Source organism: Argopecten irradians, chromosome 11, assembly GCF_041381155.1.
Source record: "Argopecten irradians isolate NY chromosome 11, Ai_NY, whole genome shotgun sequence".
In the NCBI taxonomy this organism is placed as follows: Eukaryota; Metazoa; Mollusca; class Bivalvia; order Pectinida; family Pectinidae; genus Argopecten; species Argopecten irradians.
Genome location: NC_091144.1, coordinates 23448045 through 23457362, shown reverse-complemented (window position 1 = coordinate 23457362; position 9318 = coordinate 23448045).

Genomic DNA, 9318 nt, shown 5'->3' with positions numbered 1-9318 from the left:
TTGTTATCGTATCAACAACCATAGTTACTTTTGGGAGACTGCGGTATGTTCGTGTTGAGTGTCTTTGTACTAGTGGAGCTGCTGACCTTTTTATATTGTTATCGTATCAACAACCATAGTTACTTTTGGGAGACTGCGGTATGCTCGTGTTGAGTGTCTTTGTACTAGTGGAGCTGCTGACCTTTTTATATTGTTATCGTATCAACAAACCATAGTTACTTTTGGGAGACTGCGGTATGTTCGTGTTGAGTGTCTTTGTACTAGTGGAGCTGCTGACCTTTTTATATTGTTATCGTATCAACAACCATAGTTACTTTTGGGAGACTGCGGTATGTTCGTGTTGAGTGTCTTTGTACTAGTGGAGCTGCTGACCTTTTTATATTGTTATCGTATCAACAACCATAGTTACTTTTGGGAGACTGCGGTATGCTCGTTTGAGTGTCTTTGTACTAGTGGAGCTGCTGACCTTTTTATATTGTTATCGTATCAACAACCATAGCTACTTTTGGGAGACTGCGGTATGCTCGTGTTGAGTGTCTTTGTACTAGTGGAGCTGCTGACCTTTTTATATTGTTATCGTATCAACAACCATAGTTACTTTTGGGAGACTGCGGTATGTTCGTGTTGAGTGTCTTTGTACTAGTGGAGCTGCTGACCTTTTTATATTGTTATCGTATCAACAACCATAGTTACTTTTGGGAGACTGCGGTATGCTCGTGTTGAGTGTCTTTGTACTAGTGGAGCTGCTGACCTTTTTATATTGTTATCGTATCAACAACCATAGTTACTTTTGGGAGACTGCGGTATGTTCGTGTTGAGTGTCTTTGTACTAGTGGAGCTGCTGACCTTTTTATATTGTTATCGTATCAACAACCATAGTTACTTTTGGGAGACTGCGGTATGTTCGTGTTGAGTGTCTTTGTACTAGTGGAGCTGCTGACCTTTTTATATTGTTATCGTATCAACAACCATAGTTACTTTTGGGAGACTGCGGTATGCTCGTGTTGAGTGTCTTTGTACTAGTGGAGCTGCTGACCTTTTTATATTGTTATCGTATCAACAACCATAGTTACTTTTGGGAGACTGCGGTATGCTCGTGTTGAGTGTCTTTGTACTAGTGGAGCTGCTGACCTTTTTATATTGTTATCGTATCAACAACCATAGTTACTTTTGGGAGACTGGCGTATGTTCGTGTGAGTGTCTTTGTACTAGTGGAGCTGCTGACCTTTTTATATTGTTATCGTATCAACAACCATAGTTACTTTTGGGAGACTGCGGTATGTTCGTGTTGAGTGTCTTTGTACTAGTGGAGCTGCTGACCTTTTTATATTGTTATCGTATCAACAACCATAGTTACTTTTGGGAGACTGCGGTATGTTCGTGTTGAGTGTCTTTGTACTAGTGGAGCTGCTGACCTTTTTATATTGTTATCGTATCAACAACCATAGTTACTTTTGGGAGACTGCGGTATGCTCGTGTTGAGTGTCTTTGTACTAGTGGAGCTGCTGGTCTTTTTATATTGTTATCGTATCAACAACCATAGTTACTTTTGGGAGACTGCGGTATGTTCGTGTTAAGTGCCTTTGTACTAGTGGAGCTGCTGACCTTTTTATATTGTTATCGTATCAACAACATAGTTACTTTTGGGAGACTGCGGTATGTTCGTGTTGAGTGTCTTTGTACTAGTGGAGCTACTGACCTTTTTATATTGTTATCGTATCAACAACCATAGTTACTTTTGGGAAACTGTAGTATGTTAGTGTTATTAAAACAATCATGAGAAAGAGATAAATCGGCAAATACAAAATAATAATAATAATAAACATGTTGTGGTGAATAGAATTTGTGCGGAAATACTTTATCTATAATTAATGTATATCGTTTATGTTTCCCAAATGGTGTAGTCATTATAGTTCTAAATTCGTTACAAAATGTTTCCTCTAAATATAATTACCAGTTTTACCATGCCATCTTATTAACAAGAGATTAATGGAATTCCCATACAGTAACGAAGTTCAGCAATGATCTGTTCAAATTTCTTAGCCATTTCTTTTATTCTATTTAATTCTTTTATATACTTTTGGTCAATAACCCATCAGTACAAAAGAAGATGATCTATACAAAGTACATTAAAACTAAATTTACAAAAAGCATTGTTTTTAATTACTAATAAGAGTGACAATCAGATGTACAAAATTAGCTAATTATATTTTATAAGCCTCTCTTTGGAAGATCCCGTTGGCTTCGAAGAAAGCGAGCTTGGCTTAAACTGATTTGACGAATATCAAACATTTTTAGAGTAAGCTTTAGAAAGTTATTTCATAGGGCTAACATACTTCCAGCAACTTTAGAAAGTTATTTCATAGGGCTAACATACTTCCAGCAACTTTATGCCGACAAGGGATAAACCAATCGTCTCACTCCCCAAGTGCTGTGCGTCCAAGAAGGTCAAATTGAAGATCATTGATCAAATACGTTGCGCACTAGAACACGTTTGAGACATATAAAGAGGTTTTTGCAAATTAATTTAGATATTTCAAGGTGTTAAACTTACTTAATGTGCTATATATTATAGGAGTTTCAAACTGAGACATGTTAAACGTACACTTTGACAGTGTTTTTTCAATAGAAATGATAGCGGAACTAATAATTGATTGATTCATACATAACATTGGAAGTGATATAGAAATATATGTCATTAAGTCAAACCTACAGGTACATGTATTTTCGTTTTGTCTTATGAGAAAATGTGAAGCATCACAAAAATATCTGAATGGAAGCTTAACTTGGAATATAAAGAGGTAAATGCATTGCTGCTTACTTATGGTTATAATAGTGCAAATGGGCGCAGTCAAAAAGTGATCGTTTTAAAGTGCTAAATTGGTCTGTTCAGCATTCATATTATCCTAAATAACCAATTTTTTATTTTTTTTACAAAAAGACAGAAAAAAGGGGAAGTAAACCTGCCAAGATAGCACTTTTGCCTGATAGTTTATCAAACACAGAACACCTATGTCTGAACTTTGTTACAATGTAAAGGTACATAAAAATTTTAACGCAAAAATGAACACAAAGTGCATATTTTATTATCATCAAATTAGAACCACGTTAGGTTTTCGAAACTCTCTGAACAAGCAATGGGTTTCCGATTTCCAAAACACCAGATGAATCGCGTCTCCCAATAGGCCAGACTGTGTCAATTAAAGTATATATCTTAGGTTTATTTTGTTTTTCACAAAGAAAACATTTATCAAGCCCTATGATGAAATATCCATAATGTATTCCAGTATGTTACAAAAAATGTATGCAAGTTTTAAAAGATACTCTAGTGCCCTTTGTATATGGGTGCGTGACATTAAGTATTGCATCGCGTGTGTTATATGAATTAAATTGCGAAAATAATCTGATGAGGGTTTCAAAGAATCCACTTCGACATGTAAGGATCCAAATCGTAACGAGAAACATAAATCACACTTGTCCCTCAATGCCTCGTGCACAGCACGTGCATACAGCTGTTAGACCCATGTAGTACATATTTGTAAGTGATCATAAGAATTTTCCGAATGAAATAAATGGAATGCAGAAAGGACATTCACATCATTAGCAACAAAAACAAAGTAAAATTTGCGATAAAATGTCAGCAAAGACGGCGACAACGATAGCTGCAGTGATGCGAAAATAGTCAAGTGCATGTTTATCTAGAATGACTTTCATTTATTTGGCAGCGATTTCCGTACGTGAGAACTTTTCATCACCATTGCTGTCGTCTATCGGCGTTTTCCGTACAAATATATACATTGCAGTCCTTTATGACGTTAACCGAAGTACATTTGTGTTATTTTCATCGTAACGTAATGAAGAAAACACTCTCCAGCACGTGTTTAGTGCAAGGTATGTCAAACAATATGTATTTTAGGTTTGTGTCGACTACAAGGTGTTTATTTAATGTCTGTATATAATTGTTTGAGGCTAAAATAAGACCTGTTACGTAATCAACACTTTCAGTGACGTAGTAGCCAGTTGGTAACCACTGGTTATATTACATGCCTTTCTGAAAATAGATTTCATGCTTCACTGAACTGTTGATGTACAGTAATCCCATACAGAACGTGTATGTTTAAGTACGATACCTGATGGAATTAGTGACGTCATCACCTAATTGCACGACGGACAAAGCATCCCATGTCATGAATCCTGGCAAATAACCTTTTAGATGATGATCGAGGAACAAATACTAAGGCGAAACAAGGAATGACTTAGAAAATGTTGAAGTATAGCGATCCTTGACGTTAAACGGGTATCTTGTTTGTTCAAAATGATTGTATGTAACGAGAAAACGACAATTGAGCAATCTTACGACACATAAGTAATTTGCATTTAGTTTTATTTCAGTATACATTTCCAATAAAAATAGAAGACGCAAAAGCCACTAATGACTAAAACGCGACTAAATCTGCATCCTGCACATAAAATCTGGATAACTTGTATCAATAGATAATATTTTCCATGGCCGATTAAAATATTGCTATCGTTAATAAGGACTTAGGTTTTAATCATAGGGACCAAAATACTATATTGAGGTTTTGGTGCTAGATAGACTGTTGTATCTGTGAAAAAGTAAATCTGATATATATTGTTAGCACTGTAACATTATTAAGGTGTAAGTCATCCGTCTTTGGATATTACAAAGTTAGCTCCCTTTCGGGTTGGTATCCATTGTGACGTCTTTATATTGTGGGCTCAGTTCACTAGTTTTCTCCGAAAAGTTTGGCGTTACGCTCGCAAACACATGACGTCATAATCAATACCTACCCGCAAGGGCAGATAACTCTGTGATATGCAAATATAGAATTTTAAAAATAGCGAATCGAATCACCAGTAACGATCTTTGCTTTCCGTATATTTATTTGTACAATACATTCTATCTAAATTTATTTATATATATATATAAATAAATTTACTTTCTAACTTCAAGAAAACAACATTCCGTGTGTAAACAATCACGTTTTGAGCATTGCAAACTGGTTAATTTGATGTTTACAAACATACACAGTGTGAAGCCACGTTAGTAAATTGCACAAATAAAACTAACATGTTGACCATTGTAACAACAGACTACACCCTGCATGTTGTTGCACCTGTTGTTTAACGATTCTGGACCAGGCGTGGCGTCATGCAGGCCGCGCGCGCGGCGAGCGTGGTCCTTATTATATAACATCTTTTGTAAATACAACGCAGCGGAACATTATCTAATTTGCAAACTGCATTATTCTGTAATTTCCCATTTAGTAATGCAAATTGTCTGAAAAGCAGTGTCTACAGGTACTAATGAGAGACGAACTATTAATTACTGCTGCGGGTGTTACATACTCTAAGATAGTTACCGAACATTCCATGTTGTTACCCGATTTTGTTGATGGAAGTCTGTTTTGTCAGTTGACTGTTTTGTTGAATGGGCGTGGCATTCTATCAACAGCTAGGGTCATTTAAAGAGAGTATACCCTGTATGTGTTATCGATGTAAATGTGTGTATGTTTGGGAGGTTGTATTTGCCCTGCAAGTAGGGCGGTGAAATATACCTGCTTTGACACTGCATGACCGTAAACTAAATTTAAGATATTTTTTCTTTCCAAATAGCCTTTACATTCTACCTAATATTTTATTTGTCATCTCTCACGCTCTCTGTTGTTTCTCTGGACGAGACATAATCTCTATTTTTTTCTGCTTAACGTTATTGTTAAATCTGTTTGGCTTTGTATTCTTTATGTTTTATCATTATTTAGGTAAAACCAAATGACTATCCGGCTGCCGTGCGTTTCCTCGTCGTCATTCTAACTCCCGACTTTCATTTACCTAAATATTCGGTCTGGTTTACTTAGCATTATAAGTAACTTTCCACTTCTACACCTCCTGAAGGTTTTATGGACAGAGCTATGCTGAATTCCTGTCTCAAAGTACTGCGGTAGAACACATGCACTTTGTAGTGCTTCATTTTAGTTCTTTACATTGAAGGCTGATAGACATGTACGAAGAAAATACATTTATTTAATAGCTGAGACATCGCATCTCAAAAAATAGCAGATGTTTTTTTTTCAGATTTGTTTTCAATCAATAAAACAACTGAACAGTGCATGACTTGCTTGGTTAGTTTATTGTATTTAACGTCAACAGTTAAGATATCACCATGTCAGTTAAGTTACACGCGGTCTATGTTCGTCAGTTAAGTTACACGCGGTCTATGTTCGTCAGTTAAGTTACACGCGGTCTATGTTCGTCAGTTAAGTTACACGCGGTCTATGTTCGTCAGTTAAGTTACACGCGGTCTATGTTCGTCAGTTAAGTTACACGCGGTCTATGTTCGTCAGTTAAGTTACACGCGGTCTATGTTCGTCAGTTAAGTTACACGCGGTCTATGTTCGTCAGTTAAGTTACACGCGGTCTATGTTCGTCAGTTAAGTTACACGCGGTCTATGTTCGTCAGTTAAGTTACACGCGGTCTATGTTCGTCAGTTAAGTTACACGCGGTCTATGTTCGTCAGTTAAGTTACACGCGGTCTATGTTCGATTCATAGTCATAAAAGACGAGCCACTTAGGCTATTATATTTTCTCTTATAAGTTCTTACTTGATGTAATCTCCCATGCATACCGCCTCAATCTGGTTTCGGGAGTTATATTACATGGAGACACTTCCAAACTAACCAGTCTTCCAAAACACAGATATGAGCACCATACGTAATACATTAAACACAGAAAATTTTCCATTTCTAGATATGAACATAGCTGTTGAACAACCAATCATATCAGATAAGTGCGTCGACTGATTCTCCTGTTATCACTACTATGTGACTATGTTTCACTATGATAAACAGTTTGTACAGCCTAATTCAATTGTTGTATCCTAAGACTATAATTCAACTTTTTGTTTGTTTGATTCATTAACGTCCTACTAAACACTGTGGTGTCATCTTTTGTTATAGCTTGAGGTATAGTCGGAGCAAAATATAGATGCTTGACATCATTTTCAATATTTCTTCACATTACATAAAAATGGCATCTATCAATAAATTTACATCCCAACTCCTTTCATGACGATAATAATTCCCAAAGAATACTTTTACATAACAAACTTTTTTGCCACATGATTTTATTTTATTGTGATTATGTACCGGTAGTGTTATGATCCATAATGGTTTTTTTTATCATTCTAAATTTTGATTAGCTCTTAGATCTGTGCTGCTAATATTAAAAAAGATAATAATAATAAAAAAAATGCACTATGATGACACTGAAGAAGAATATCTTTAGCAAATATGGAAAAAGTGAGACAATGGATATTTACAACAATTAAAAAAATCACTCAAACGATATATAAATGTTCACATTTCTTCTTTCTTTGCGTAATGTGAATCTTTGTAAGAAAGATGATGACTTCATGACTCTCACATAGCTTACTTTAGCTTTCGCACTTGCTCTAGCCTGTCTCTCATCTCTCCACTCACTCCCTTTACCGGATATTCTATTTTTCTCTAAGCTTTCTCGATCATCTACAGTAGTCCTACTTGCCACGCGCCCACGACTGAATTCCCTCTTCCTGTCTTTTCCCCCTGCTTTTTTTTCTGCTCACTCCCGCTGTCTTTTCCCTCTTACCCTCCCTCGTTCTGTTTTTTTCTCCCTTTCCCCTGTATTTATCTCTATCTTTCTGTATTTTCTCTCTATCCCCCCTCTCTCTACGTTGCTCTTTACTCTCACTACCCTCCTCTCTATCTCGATTTTCCTCTCCTTCTCTCTATCTCTGTCGGAAACAATTACTGTTAGAAACAATGAGACTTGTTATTGTGAAAGATATAAAAAAAAAGATACACATATACCATTGTCGCATTGGGACCATATATGCATAGAAAATGACCTTAGTCCTGAGTGCTTAAAAAAAAAAAAAAAAAAACCAGATCTGTGCTGCTTGAGAAAAGATTTTTGCCGATATCACTTCAAATCTATATCCAAAATTATCATTTCTGTGTTCAAATCTGCGCACAGAGCTACATATTTATGGTTCTCCACGTTACACATTGAAAACTAATCTGAGTGAATGATTCTGTGGGATAACTATATAGTACATATGCATGGATCTTTCAAAAAATCATGCAAATCATGATGCCTGTTTTCCGAGTGAGGTAATGAAATGAATCATGAAAATATCTCAATGTTTAAATAGGTATTAAGTGTAAGGTACCAGTGACGTTCGGTGCCATGTTTTAAGTATGAGAAACACCTCAAATTGTGGAAAAGTCAAGATAATGAATAGTTCTCATCCCTTACGGGCCTCGAACAATTCATCATCTCGACTATTCCACAGTTTTAGGTGTTTCTTGTATGCTTTACAGCCAGGGTCATGTAAGGACCGCCTCCTATGTATGCGGTGTGTATGCCGTGCGAGGTGCGTATTTTGGGAGACTGCGGTAAAGTGTCTTCTTGTATAGTGGAACTCTTGCTCTTTTTATAGACTTTGGTGTGTCTCGGCCAGGGGACAGAACTCAGAGCCTACGTTACATGGGCGAGCTTTTAAAAGAAGGCCAAATGTGAGGTAGTGTCAAGGGAGACATTAGGAAGAATAAAGTAATTTAGGAAGAAAGAAAAGATAATATCATAAATTTAGTCGCCTTTTACTATCATGCAATAGGGGCAGCAGGTACATTTCTAACGTCCTACCTGCAGGGCTATGTAATTAAACCACTTCTACACAAATTTGCAATAAAGAACTGTTGAGCATATTCACCTTTCGTAATAACGTTTTATACAAACATCTGAATTTTTATTTGAACTCAATCGCAAAATTGCACGAAAATGTGTTCTCGAAAATAAAGTGATTTCAGTTTATATCAGGTATAACGGTAGCGAATAGACAAAGGGCAGGGTTTAAAAATATACCTGCTGTCCAAATGCATGTCTGCAGAAGTGAACTAAACTTGAAACCTGATATGTTCTCTTTCTACTTATCAGTCTTTCATTCTTAAGTCTCCCTTGACATTGTCCCACCTTTGGTTTCGGGTTAAGCGCCAGCCCTTGTAAGGAATGGTCTGGGTTTTCTCCTCTGACTGAGACACAACATATAAAAGTGGTAGTCTCTACCCCTGCTTAGCCATCATCATAAAAGGAGTGGGACGACTGGTTTGCCCGTTATAAGTATTATGTGACAGAGTGAATGTGTTTGTTCGGTATCTCCAGCATCACGCTTCACTGAGACAGCGTTAAGTACACGAGTTCCACTATCACATGGAGACATATTTACCGCAGCCTCTCAAACCATCCAGGGAGGAAGT